Raw genomic sequence first — 15600 nt, 5'->3', positions numbered from 1 at the left:
CTGTCAACAGGGTTATTTCTGAACATGAATCTAGCAGTCTTCATAAAGAGCACTAGATGTATTTTCGGAAATAGCCCTGCTGAGAGGTCTTAGGTGCAGGGCACCTCCATGCCTGACGCTCAGGCAACTTGAAAAATGGCTGAGCATCCCATTCCAGGTGTATATCCACACTTGCCCAGCCCCACCTCATCTCGTGTTCAGAATATTTTGAGGTGGGAAGGGGAACCAAAGCCAGGGGAATCCAATCACTTTCCTTCACTGGTTCCACATTAAACTGTAAGGATAGCACTAATCACTGGCTTTGTTACTGAGACAAAATTTTCCTGCCAACTCAAGGATTCAAGGATAAGATGTTAACATTGCTGTGAGAAAGAGTCCTAAATCTAGGACTAGTTTTACAGCTTGCTTTCTATTTTCCACTTAAAAATCGGATCTGAAGATGCTGTTAGATCCAACTATACAGGTAGGTCATGATTAGTGTGAGTTTGAATAATGCAATATTCTATTTAGTGTGAATTGTAAATTAATACCAGGTCACATTTAATGCAACCCAAAATTCAGTTAATGCAAGGCTAGTGCATGTGCAATTGAAGCTAGCACATGCACAGTTGCAGTTGAGGTTTTAGACACTACTAATCTTCGTGTATGCAAAATGGAGAAGAGGAAGCTTCCGTCAGAGGAAAACAGTACAAGTTTAAAAAAGGAGAGTCTCATTACTACACTAGAGCAAAAATTTGATGTCATTGAATGTCATGATGATGGTCCATGGCAATGCTAAAATAGGACAAGATGTTGGAATATCTGAATCTATGGTAGAATTTTTTTGTTTTTATTTTGCTTTCTATAACTACTCTGTGACTTTGTTAACCATAAATTTAAATTAAAGTATATTCTTTTTATCCTTTACTGTAATATTTCATTAATATACATATACAAATTTATGTTTACAAATTTTCATTGCCTATTTCTGTCGAGCTGGAACCAATTACCATATTTTCCTTAGAAATGTGACCATTTCATGGAATTCACTAACAGCACCAATCAAGATCTCCCTGTATTCCTGGAAATTTAGATTAGCTAGCAATACCTTTCAGCATCACTGGCTGTAGCTGAATCTTTTCAAAGAAAATCAGACCTTGTTTTGTTCATTCTTGGTTCATGATGTCCAGATTACATTATTATAAGGTGCTGTACAGTATATTGAGGTGAAGTTTATTTGGAAACTTCAGTTCATGAAAAATGCAGCTGTCAACAAAGTGGCTTATAGATTATGTGATTCAAATGTTGTGGCATCTCACTTGGTTTCCAGTCTATTTCCAGGTTTAACTGTAAAGTTGCTTTTCATCCTCTTATCTTTAAACAGCCTACAATTGCTTTCTCCCATTTAATGCTAAATCTATTCTACTGGCACTACTATGTGTCTTTCCACTCTCAGAAATGGGATAGGGTGAATGCAGAAAATAGACCCTTCCTTATTGGGGTGAAAAAAACAATTTTTAGTGGAGATCAACATTCTGCATCTCAGTTTGTTTTTTGGAGAAAGAACACAATTCTTTTTCTGTATTTTTGGGGTATCATTTTAATATTGATGTCCAGGTATAGCTAATGTTTGAACAGACTGCAGATATATTTGTATAACTATTTCCCTGGATACAATAGTGCCCTGAAATATGTCTCCTTAAATGCAATAATAACTTGTCCTAATAAATATTTTCAAGCTAATTAAGTGTGTGTGTGTGTGTCTGTATGTGTGTGTGTGTGTGTGTGTATGAATAGTAATAAACATAAATACTGTCTTAAGGATCCCCATCTCCTGTAAAATAAAATTTCAGGCCATTCAGGTACTAAACCATAACTCATGGCTGATAGATGACTCTGATCTCATAAATTTGCTCCTATCACATAAAAGTATATTGCAACCCTTATTCATATAATTTCAAAATCAAAACCTGGTGTAAATGTATACATATTTCACAAACAACATCCAGTCTCCCCACTCTCCACTATGTTGCCACAAGCCACTGTAGAAGATTAGTTTGAATATTAATGCAGAAATCATGATGCAAAATTATTCTTGTGAACAAATACACACCTTCAAGTAGGTGATACACCCACTGAAGTGGATGTTGTAACAATAGCATACACCTGCAGAGTATGGAACAGCTAAGTGACATACTTTAAATCTGATCATACCTGAGACTAAAATTTCAACATAAAATCTTCCAGTTTGGCATATCCTTGCCTCAAAGTCAATATGATATACATTGCAAAAATTCACCACACCTAAAGTGCATTAGATATTATGATAACACAAAGACACTAAAATTAACGTAATGAAATTTGTAAGATGTAAAATTTGTAACGTAAGAAAATTTGTAATCCATAACATTTCTAAACAAAACTATGTATTTATTGTTAGTAATAGTTTATTGATCTGTATTTATGGCTGTGAAGGACAGAAGAAAGATCTGAGCTGATTTTTGATCATTCTTCATCTTCAACTGTGATAATGTTTTCCCCAAAGCAAAGCTCCCACAGCTCAGGAAGAAAAGCAAAGAGGAGTCAGCTGACACTATTACTTTCTAGGAGTAATTCAAGGAGTTTATCTTCAGAAGGATTGCCAAGGTGTACCACTCCTTCCATTTTCTGCTGGGGTTGATTATTTTAACATAAAACCTTGTTGGATTAGACCAAGACTTTTTGATCCAGTAGTCAGGAAGAAATGCCCAATCAGTGCTTCCCATAAGCAGGACATATCCTCCCCATGCATATTACCCAATCCTTGCTATTCATGGGCTGACTGCTCTTGATCTGGAAGTTGGTAAAAAACTTTTTTTTTTTTGGATTAGGAGTACAAATGTCCTTTTCTAAAGTATCTAAGCTCCCATCCTCAATCCTTTTAGGAGTGAATTCTATGAACATGCTCTGTGAAGAATGAGCTTTTTTTCTTCTCTCCTGCATTTCTCACATTTCAGCAATATGTATTATAAATGAATGACTAATATAGCTGCTTGAATAAAACTCAGGTTTATGGAAGGATTTGATACTCCAGTTTCCCTTTCCAGTTTATTTTTTACCTGTTCTGTCATTTTTGAGAAGTTTCTTGTTCGAAGTAAAATAGCTCTATGCCACAACTGTATTACTGGCTTTAACCTGAGTGATTGAACTTGTTTGTAAATGTTCTGGAATCTAATTTGTTCCACCCATCACCAGTTTAATGATCTATTTCTTGGATTTCTCCTGTTCCTCCTATCAATGGATGCATCATTGGACTATGAACTCAATATAATCTTACAGCAACACATATTTCTTAATCAGTTTGCATGCTTCCTTTCCATTTTGGCAGATAATAGCAGGATCTCCCACAGGCAAAACAATTTTTATTCATGAAGCCAGAATATTAGGCCAATCAACACAGTATTGTCGACCCTGCATCTGATAAAAAATCTCTTTTATACCACCTTTGGCATGAAGAATATTCCAGAATCAAATCTAGGACACTATTGTATTTGTGTGTATGTGTGGGTGTCTGGTTTACTATTGCACAAGGATTCCTTCTCCTCCTACTTTCCCAGCCCTAACAGAATTTTTACAGTAATACTACACACAGGTAACACAAAATAACCCAATTTATAATTTGTAACATAAATTACATTTTGTGACATAAAAGTTGAATTTTATCTGCCTTGGCCAGGAGAAAGCTATCACAGGCAGGTAAGCAATGGCAGTGACTTCTTTCTTTTTTGACATCAACTGTGGTAGAGTTTAATATGATATTGCCATCATACCACCTATGCATCACAACCAGTACTCCTGGAATGGAGGATCATATCAAACCGTATCTTTTTTTGTAGCCTTGTACAGGTGGTCCTCACTTAATGACCACAATAGGGACTGGAAAATTAGTAATTAAGCAGGGCAGTTGTTAAGTGAGTCACCAAGTGAATCACATGGTCATTAAGCAAATCACCTAGTTGTTAAGCAAATCCAGCTTCCCCAGTGGACAGTTTTTGCTGGAATTCACTTAACCACCACATGATTCACTTAACGACCATTGTAAAAAAGATCACAAATCATAATCATGTGACTGCGTGGGGAGGTGAGATGGTTTGCAATGGTCGTAAGTGCAAGTCATATAGCACTTTATCCAAGGCCATCATAACTTTGAGCCATTGTTAAATGAACGGTTGCTAAGTGAGGACTACCTGTAATGAGTTTCCCAAGGATCTGAAGGAGTAGATAACAACATGGTAGTGTTTCTGTAGTGACTGAAATATTGGTTGTTCAACTTCTGCTACTACAGCAGGCTGTTAAGATCCTCTCCCTTTGGGGAACAATTGTTGGTGTAATAAACTGGGAATTATTCAAGCTTACAGTCAGCAACATGCAGCCCTCATAGGCTCAGTGTGGTAATGAAAGTGCCCAGTCAGAATGCACACTCTGGAACATCATCTATGGTATGGTCATTAGCTTGTTCTAGTGGTACATAGTCTGCCTTTTCTGGTCTAAAACATTGTTGAACCCAGCATAGTCAGTAGGCAGCAATCAATTCCTCCCTAACTTTACAACTCCCTAACTCCCTAAAGGTACAATGAGGTGGGCATTGAGGGGAGACAATCCTGATGTAGCCCAAGGACCATCAGATTTAAGGACTATGAAGCATACACCATGATAATTCTAATACAATAGAGACTGGTGTAATTGAGGTTAAGAAGAATTACCGTCTTCCCCATGCTCTCATTGCCAAGGGAACGGTCCCTCTCTATGTACCTCAGCTTTTCTTTCTACACCCACGTGGTTCTTTTCTCTGCACCCCAGCTTCCTTGCTTCCTAAACCTGCATCTGCCAATCCACACTGGGATTCTAGACAGGCCAGTAGACAGGCCAGTACCTGGCTGGATCCTGCATCTTGGTAATATTTCTGGACTTACAGAATCTTTAGATTTTATACAGGTGTGTTTTATATTTTCTGTATTTGTTTTTATGATTTTAAGATGCCATCATAAAAGTACTTGTATACCATACAAGATTACAGAGAATCAGAGACAAATTTTGAATGGACCTATAACAACAAGGGAAGTTTGTGCAGCTATTAGAAAGAGTAAAACAGGAAAGGCACCTGGTCCAGATGGGCTGCCGGCTTCTTACTACAAATGTTTTGAGGATGAGCTTTTACAACCTTTACAACAAACAATGATTATTCTACAAAATGGAAAGATTCCTGATAGCTGGAAAGAGGCTAATATAGCATTAATACCTAAAGCGGCACAAGACTTGACTTTAACAAGAAATTATCGACCAATATCTTTATTGAATAATGACTATAAATTGTTTAAAGAGTGACCTGGATAACTTTCCTATATTGGATTTACAAAAGAGACTTGTTAAAGCTTTGAAGAATTTTGTAAGAAGGGACAAAGAAGAAATGAAAAGATATCAAGTTCTAAGACAGTATTTGAATGGATTAAAGGTCAAGATTGTTAAAAGTAAAAGGAAGGAATATAAAGTTGCTTTATTTGATCAAGGTTAAAATAGATAAGTTGTTATCTCTGGTTCTTAATGGACTTTTGCTGATCAGAACTGAATGACGAGGTTTTAAGGATCTGTTTATAGATAAGAGATGGGATTTGGGAAGAAGAGATCATTTGTTGTATTTTAACAGAAGGTGATAAGTTATTAAAATTGTTTATACTTGTGATAAAGTCATTTCTTTATATACTTCTTTTCTTTCTCTTTATTCTTATTTTTCTTTCTTTTCTATTTTTCTATTTTCTTTTTTTCTTTTCTGCATTTTTTCTTTTTATTCTTTTATTTTTTAGTTGTATTAGTTTTTATCTCTTTAATTGTAATGTTTAATAAAATTACTATAAAAAAAGAAGGAAATGTATGAAGCATAAGAATTAATACTCATTTTGAGAACTAGCACAGATACTATGATCCATAAAGTATAAAAGATGGAAGTATGGTTCATCTACAAAGAGCTCTTTGAATCTCCTGACTCTCTTTTGTCTACTTGGGCAGTAGATAAGAAGCCTTCTTTCCTTCCCTCCTTCCTCCCTCCCTCCCGGTATATCATGTGCATGAGTGTGAGAGTATATATAGAGTATATTCTATACAAAGAAAGTAGAAAGCAATCATGCCCCAGGAATATTATGTGGAGCCTTCACTATTGCATATTGTGACATTGCATATAAGAGCCTTAAAAGTTTTGTAATATAATTGGTGGATAGTGTGGGATTGATCCTGCTATCTATTTCTAATTCAATTTTTTCATATTTCATAATTCAATTTGATCTGATATGAAAGATGACACATTTCATTTCAGTGCCTGAGAGATGGGCTGTCCCAGCTGTGTAAGGCCTCTGTCCTTCTATGACATTGCTCCAGTTTGTTTCATTCCTTCTTCAAGTGTGGTGCCCATAATTTTATACAGTGCTCAAGAAGGGCTCTCATCAGTGCAGAATAAACTGGAACTATTATTTCCCTTGATTGGGAAGCTATACTTCTCTTAACTGCAACCTAAAACTGTGTTTTTTCAGCCACATCACAATGCTTACACATTTATTTATTTATTATTTATATGTCACATTTATATAACCGCCCATCTCACACAAAGTGACTCTGGGCAGTGTACAACATATAGGTAGTCTTCAGCTTATGATCACAACTGGGACTGGAACTTTTGTCACTAAGCTATGTGGTAATTAAGCAAGTTGAGCTTGATTTTACAACCTTTTTTGCCGTGGTTGTTAAGTGAATCATGCAGTTGTTAAGGAAATCTGGCTTCCCCCATTGATTTTGCTTGTCGAAACCCCCCTGGAAAGGTCGCAAATGTTGATCACATGACCCCGGGACACTGGACCCATTGTAAATACATGCTGGTTGCCAAGCACCCAAATTTTGATCATGTGACTGCTGCGATGGTTGTAAGTCACTTTTTTCAGCGCTGTTATAACTTTGAACAGTGACCAAATGAATGGTCATAAGTCAAGGACTACCTGTATTCAATTGGTAGTCGATTAATATTCCAAGATTCCATATTCCAAGTACTATTACCAAGCAAGGTAGCTCCCATCCTATACCTGTGCATCTTATTTCTGTTTCCTAAATAAATAATTTCACATTTGTCTCTATTAATTTCACTGTTATTTTCAGCCCATTTCTTTAACCTATTAAAATCATTTTTAATATTATTCTCTCTTCTAGAACATTAGCTATCCCCCTCAATTTCGTGCCATCTGCAAATTTGATAAGTGTTCCTTCCACCTCTTCATCTGATTCATAAAGGAAAAAGAGCTTACATTTGTGGTACTTCCACTTAATATCTCCAGTTTGTGAGGAAACATCAATAAGCACTCTAAATACAATTTTCAAGCCATCAGTTATGGATCCACTTAACATCTCACATTTAACCTGCCTGCTGAACAGAATATTATGGGGTACTTTACCAAACACTTTGTTGAAATTAAGATACGTTATATTTATAGCATTTCAAGAGTCTATTAAATGTTTTATTGTTTAGCTATTCAATTGTTTCTGACTCTTCATGATTAGATGAAGTGGATTTTAGTAACTGCTTCTTTGAGTTCTTATAATCTCATGCTTGTGCTGTTAGCAGTATTATCTAGCCCCTGTGTCTTTTGTCAGACTCTTTTTCTATTGCCTTCCATTTTTCATCAGGATCTTCTCCAATGACTCTTGCCTTCTCATTACATGTTTAAAATATTGAAGTTTTAGCTAACTTTATTATTAATGCTTCTAGAGATCAGTCTGATTTTACTTGTGAAAAGGTGAAATCAGAACTCAGGTTGAATCAAGTGTATAGTGATAATTCTGCATATATATGTGCACATAAGTATGGCCACACATATATACATGTGCTTATCTGTGTGTGTATGTGTATATGTTTCTTTATATAGAAATGCCCTTTGTTGTATCTCCCATATAGCATCCTTAAGAAAGGAATTTTTATTACTGGGCCAATCTGTGCCTGGTGGTGGTGCCAGGAATACAAAGCATAACCTTACTAGCATACGAGGTAAGTGCAACTGTCTGATACTTTGAGTATTCCTTAGCACTGCCCTTTTTTTAACCTTAAATATCACTTGACTTTTCTCAGTCCCTTGGCAGCCACTGCTGTGTTTTCTATACCTGCTTACCAGCTATATACTGCAGTTTAACTGCATAATTTTGTAAACAATTCAGCTGGTATTTCATCTATTCTTGCAGCTTAGTTAGTGATTATTTCAAGACCCATTTAACTTCAGTTTCCAGAATGTCTGGTGCTGTTTTGTCTTTTCTCATACCATCTTTGTATAAAAACTTCCTTGATTTCTGTAATTTTTCTTAAATAAATTGCTTATTCTTCCCATTCAATGGTTATTCTCAATTTCTTTGCATAGCAACCCCTTGTCTCTTACTGCTTTTTTTTTTTTTTTCGGGAATTCAGCATTTAGATGGGGAATTTTCCCCCTGTCTATGTTGTCTTTTCCTTTCTCCCTCATTCAGCTATTTTCAATGACTCTATAAAAAGTCAATTTTGTTTTTTGCATTTCAGAATATTTTTTGCTTGCTTTCATCTTTAACAATATTATGAATTTTAGTCCAGAGTTCTTCAGGTACTCTATAGATAAAATCTAATCCTTTAAACCTTTTCTTTACCTTCTCTGTACAATCATATGAAATATGTCTGTGTTCATATGTGGTTGATCTGATTATTTGTTTTCTTTAGTTTAAATTGTAATTTTGCAAGGAATTCATGATCTGAGCAGTAGTCATCACCAGGCCTTGTTTTTGCTGACTGAATAGAGTTTCTCCATCTTTGTTTGCAGAGAATATAGTTAATTTGTTTTCAATGCTATCTATTTGGAAATGTCTATGCATAAAGTACTTGATCAAAAACAAGTTTAGTTTGGTGAGATGTTTGTAACAAATAATAATATGGGATGATAAATATCAGGGTTAGAGACAAACAAATCTTCAATGGGAGGTCATTCCAGAGGACCAGCTCCAAAAAACAGCACTTCCGCCCCCCCACCTCCCAAAATGGGGGGCAACTAGCTGCTTCTCCTGGCATGAATGGTGTGGTTGGACTGACTCTAGATCCAATCCTGCAGAAAACAGGCACCAAGCCATAATGGGTTTCATAGGTTAATACCAGCACTTTAAATTGCACTTGGAAGCTCCTAGAAAGCCAATACAAAATGGGTGTAATATATATCTAGTAATCAACTCCTGCAGGCACCTGTCCACTATATTTTGCACCAACTGAAAATTCCAGATAGTCTTTAAAGGCAGTCCCATATAGAGAGCATTGCAACAGCCTAAAAGGGTGGTGATGGGGGTGTGAACCAGAATGGTCAAGTCCTCTCAAATCAAATGACTAGTTTGTGATTGATCAACAGCACAAATAGATGTCTTTTCAGATACATATGAAAATGTTTTGTCACTTACATATATCCCAACATTTCATGATTAGTCTGTGAATATCTCCACTCCAGAGAAGAAAGAGAATGGCTAGTATATGGAACAGGCTTCCTTGATCTGTCTTCCTGGCCCTATAGCAAGTTGCAGCACCTAGATCCATATGGTGGCATCAGTCACTATAAATGTTGATGTGTTCAAATAATAATAACAGGTTCCCTTAATTAATGCAACTTTCAGGTCCTCCAATGCAGAGTCAGCTACTGCAGGCCAGTCAACAGGCATCAGTGGTTCTGAAATATCTGCCGAATTAGGAATAAATTTCATGTGACAGGTAAATCCTGATTCTCAAGAGTTGGAGGTTATAGAATAGCTTCTATCATCTTCTGATTCTTCTTTCATTTCTTGGGCAAAGACAATATGTCCTAAGTATAATAATCTCATCAAAAGCTAAGTGGCATTTGCTTTTGTTTAGTTTCAATCTTTTGGATGGAATTTCTCTATAATTGTCATTAGTTTATCACAAAGTTCTTCAATCCACTAAGACAACCTCATCCATATATCAGGCAATTCCAGGAAGAGCCCACAGGACAGATTTTTCCCCTTTTGATAAGCCTCAGGGACTCTTGAGAGTCTAAATGGAACTTTATCAAACATATAATAACTATGGTATACTATAAAGATTGTCAAATGATGGGAATCTGATGCCGATTCTACTTGACAAAAAACTTAGTTGGCATCTAATTTTACAAAACTCTGCACCTTGCATAAGAAGTAAACTATTTCTTCTTGTTGATAGTGGATGGCAAGCCACAGTCTTGTTTACCATCTGCAGATCCATACAGGGGCAGATTTCATTAGTGTCTTTCTTTGGTTAAATCAACATGTTGGGCGCACAATATTTTCATGTACTTCCCAATATTTTCTCTAATTCAGCATCCCCAGTTTCTACCATGGCATATGGCATATTTCTAAGTTCTGTTCTAAAGGCACAATTGACTCATCCACTGTTACCTTGTGGGAACAGTGAGTAATTTGGCCAAGCCCTTTAAACAAGAAGTTGTACCATTCTTCCAGTTGATCCAGATGATTTGGGAATCAGCAATGGCACTTGTAACATGGTTTACAGAGACGCCTTTCCAAAAAATACAAAGGGCAAAAGTAGTTTTGCGGCCAAGAAGTGGCTCCTGATCCCCTTTAATAACTTATATAAATTTATCAATCACGTTACTGTTCCAAGCAAACTCCTCTGCAAAATAACCTAAACTTATGTGTTGGCAAGCTAACAATAAGCAAAACCATTTTTGGCAAGAACTTGAATTCCTTATTTGTTGCAGATAAAGTTCCTTGCATGCTCGGTATCAATAGCCAGATCTAGTTGCTTTCCAGGAATGCTTCAGTTCCCGTGAAGCCTGGGTTCAGATGTCAAGGCAAAAAAAGAAAATCACTGTCGATATTCTGACAGAACTGCCCTATGAAGTAATTATTGTACTGATTTGCCAGTTTGCAGTCAACTGGTTCCTGAAAGTCCTACATGGCATTACAAGCAGAAAAGAGAAATAGCCAGAGTAACCACAAGAGCCCAAGCAAAAGAGTTACAAAAGCTGGAACTTCTTGGACATCTTGTCCTCCCACCCAGGTCTTGTAGTGCTCGGAACAAGGCCAAGGAAAGAATCTGCTATTAAAAGGTGTAAAAGCTATGGCCAACCCTTCACACTAAGCTGGGAAGTTGATATTAATCTTTTTCAGAAAAAAATTCTTTGGATGGTTGCCAAAGAATAGTAAATGAAAAAGAGCGACTGGGTAGAATACTCCATATTGGTGAAAAAGAAAGGGATTCTATGTAGACTCCATGAAGATTCCCATATGCGGAGCGGGGGAGGACAAGTTGTGGTTCCCCAGTGTTTCAGAACACATTTGTTGAAACTTGTACATGAAAATCCATTCTCAAATCACAGAGGGCAAGAAAAAAGATTCTTTGGGCCAAGCATGACTAAAAATAGGGAAATTAATTGTCAGCCCTGACAAAAAGGTCAGTAGATAAAATCTAAAGGAAACGGGACGTGATGCACATGGAAATAATTTATTTAGTCTCTATTCCATTTTCTAGAACTGCTGTGGATATAGCTGGGCCTTGTCAAAGTCTGCAAAAGTAAATCAGGTACAGGGAACCCCCTTACACAGAATCAAAGCAACAGTCATTGCCAAAGAACCACTTAAGTTCTTCATCAGACTGAGGATCCCTAATCAGATCCTCTTTTTTAAAATTTAATTTTAATATTTTAAAAAGACAACCAAGAAAAAAAGGTAGGAAACAAAATTAAAAAAAACAGAAAAGAATAGAAAAGAACCTTATAAGCTGTATAAGATTGAACAAAAATTTGAAAGTGACATTAATTTAATGCTGCATAGTAACTTATAACAATTTAAGACTTCAGGACCATTATTATGATCAATTCAATGATCAGTAATTAATTAGAACAGCCAGTATACAGTGGGGCAAAAACTTATTTAGTCAGCCACCAATTGTGCAAGTTCTCCCACTTAAAAAGATGAGAGAGGCCTGCAATTTTCATCATAGGTATACCTCAACTATGAGAGACAAAATGGGGGGGGGGGAAATCCAGAAAATCACATTGTCTGATTTTTAAAGAGTTTATTTGCAAATCATGGTGGAAAATAAGTATTTGGTCAATATCAAAAGTTCATCTCAATACTTTGTTATATATCCTTTGTTGGCAATGACAGAGGTCAAACGCTTTCTGTAAGTCTTCACAAGGTTTTCACACACTGTTGCTGGTATTTTGGCCCATTCCTCCATGCAGATCTCCTCTAGAGCAGTGATGTTTTGGGGCTGTCGCTGGGCAACACGGACTTTCAACTCCCTCCAAAGGTTTTCCATGGGGTTGAGATCTGGAGACTGGCTAGGCCACTCCAGGACCTTGAAATGCTTCTTACGAAGCCACTCCTTCGTTGCCCGGGCAGTGTGTTTGGGATCATTGTCATGCTGAAAGACCCAGCCACGTTTCATCTTCAATGCCCTTGCTGATGAAAGGAGGTGTTTACTCAAAATCTCACGATACATGGCCCCATTCATTCTTTCCTTTACACAGATCAGTCGTCCTGGTCCCTTTGCAGAAAAACAGCCCCAAAGCATGATGTTTCCACCCCCATGCTTCACAGTAGGTATGGTGTTCTTTGGATGCAACTCAGCATTCTCTCTCCTCCAAACACAACGAGTTTAGACCAAAACGTTCTACTTTGGTTTCATCTGACCATATGACATTCTCCCAGTCCTCTTCTGGATCATCCAAATGCTCTCTAGCAAACTTCAGACGGGCCTGGACATGTACTGGCTTAAGCAGGGGGACACATCTGGCACTGCAGGATTTGGGTTCCTGGCAGCATAGTGTGTTACTGATGGTAGCCTTTGTTACTTTGGTCCCAGCTCTCTGAAAGTCATTCACTAGGTCCCCCCATGTGGTTCTGGGATTTTTGCTCACCGTTCTTGTGATCATTTTGACCCCACGGGGTGAGATCTTGCGTGGAGCCCCAGATCAAGGGAGATTATCAGTGGTCTTGTATGTCTTCCATTTTCTAATTATTGCTCCCACAGTTGATTTCGTCACACCAAGCTGCTTGCCTATTGCAGATTCAGTCTTCCCAGCCTGGTGCAGGTCTACAATTTTGTTTCTGGTGTCCTTCAACAGCTCTTTGGTCTTGGCCATAGTGGAGTTTGGAGTGTGACTGTTTGAGGTTGTGGACAGGTATCTTTTATACTGATAACAAGGTCAAACAGCTGCCATTACTACAGGTAACGAGTGGAGGACAGAGGAGCCTCTTAAAGAAGTAGTTACAGGTCTGTGAGAGCCAGACATCTTGCTTGTTTGTAGGTGACCAAATACTTATTTTCCACCATGATTTGCAAATAAATTCTTTCAAAATCAGACAATGTGATTTTCTGGATTTTCCCCCCCATTTTGTCTCTCATGGTTGAGGTATACCTATGATGAAAATTACAGGCCTCTCTCATCTTTTTAAGTGGGAGAACTTGCACAATTGGTGGCTGACTAAATACTTTTTTGCCCCACTGTAGTAGAAAAAATCTAATTTTAAAAAATTAAATTCAGGAATAACTTCATTTTTCAAATACAGAGTTATTTTTGACATTGGTACATATTCCTACAATGTAGTTTGCCATTCTTCTAAAGAGGTAATTATATGGAATTTCCAATAAAAGCATAAAGTGTTCTGGCACTTATCATCATATATAAAATGAACCTTGGTATACTTTGTAGGGAGACAAAGTTTTGTGATGTTTAATAGAAAAGTGGGCAGGAATATCTAAAAGCTGGCAGGAAAGATAATCCAACCTTTACATTCATTTTATTCTGTAATAAATCTTCCAAAATTGTTGAGCTTCAGATCATTGCCATCAAATGTGGAAGAATGATCCAACCTGATTACTGCATTTCCAACATTTTTTGGAAAATGAATTATCTATTTTGCTAATCAGCACTAGAATGATATACCAGCAGTAAAACACCTTATACCAGGTTTCTCTTTTTTTTAATTGTTTTATTACATTATAGAATACAAATAATAGCCAAGTATGATGGCTTTTATACCTTAGGAACTGGAAGCTATTAACACTGTAATGATTAAAGTAAATTAAACCTTTCAAAATAGAAAATGTATATCTTTAAGAACAATACTCAGTAAAATGTTAATGTTTGTCTTCCGTTGATCTCATTGTTGCATATCTATTGTCCTATTTAAATTCTGCATTCATTTAATCTCACAGGCTTTAATTCATTCAGTGTGAGCTGTATTTCAGTAACAACTTATAAGTAAACCACAACAGATTTCTAGTTTTGTGTTACAATTTTTTTTAAAAAATTGGTCAAGTCTCTTAGTATTCCACCTTATTTATTAATACCTTTTTAAACTATGCTACTAATTTGGAGATCTTGGAACCAATAAGGTGATTCTAACCATTCTGAGGAAAGAAATTTTAAAAAGGTCACATTTGGTTAGTTTAGAATTAGGTCTTATGGTCTGTATAAATTTTTGTTTTGCTTGTTTCTTTGTTTTGTTTTTTGTATAAAAGTTAATATTTAATATTGACATAAGGGTTGTAATCTGGACTTATTCTTTTTTAATGTGTATTCCATACTTTTAATATGCTGCTTATGACTGAATAATCTTTTACAGGCTGTGCGCTTCTATTTGTATCACACCAAAGATACTTAAGCCAACCATCTAGGAGTCCTCTCCTCAATAGAAGCAACCCAGCCATAAAGTAATATGGCTGTAATCCAATTTGTAATCCAAGTTATACAGCTAGCTTGATAATGTCTTTGGAAACTTGATATTGACAATCCATCTCATTTCTTTCAGATCTTGTAAAAACTTAAATGGAATCCTTGATCTTTTATTTGGCCATATAAAATTAGTTATTTGTCTCTGCCACTCATTTAGAACAATAAAATTGTTCTTATTGGAACCATTTGAAACAAAAATACTCATTTTACTGTTGCTATTCTTCCTACAAGGACAATTTTAGCTTTAACTGTCTTAAAATATCTGCCGTTATGCTTTTCCAAGTTTATGAATAGTTATTCTTAAATGAGTGTTTATTATTCCAGGTATCTAATCTTTTTAACAGTGGTATTACACCTTGTTATTTGCTGCAAATGTATGGCAAATGATTTTTAGTGGCCTAGTATGGCTGCAGTTGTACTAGTGTGTGTCAGCAAATGTAGAGAGAAAAGGGGAAGGCATATATGAAGACATATATGTTGGACTTCTGGGTGATATATGGTGAACTAAACATGTCTCAAAAGACAAGACAATAACCACAACAAAAACAGAACCAGTGAGTAGACTGCTTTTTTGGAAGCTCTCCAGATAAGGAGAAGATGGGATATCATCCACACGTGCTTTGGATGGCTGCTTCTCATGAGGAGACCACAGGACAGCAGTCTCCTGCAGGCTTGAGCACCAGGAGACAAAGGGACCAGCCACCATTGTCAAAACCATGGCGGAGCCTTTTAAAGGACACTGAGTTCACTAACCTACTTTCTAATCACTTTCACAAATTGCTTATTTACTGTTCTAAGGCTATTAGAGATTTTTGGACCAACAAGTTTGAAAAGCCACCTGATGAGTTTACCT

This window comes from Python bivittatus, unplaced genomic scaffold, assembly GCF_059951505.1.
Source record: "Python bivittatus isolate LINGU-HERP-01145 unplaced genomic scaffold, Pbiv_v1 ctg000020_np1212, whole genome shotgun sequence".
Taxonomy (NCBI): Eukaryota; Metazoa; Chordata; class Lepidosauria; order Squamata; family Pythonidae; genus Python; species Python bivittatus.
Note: the sequence above shows the minus strand (reverse complement) of the source record.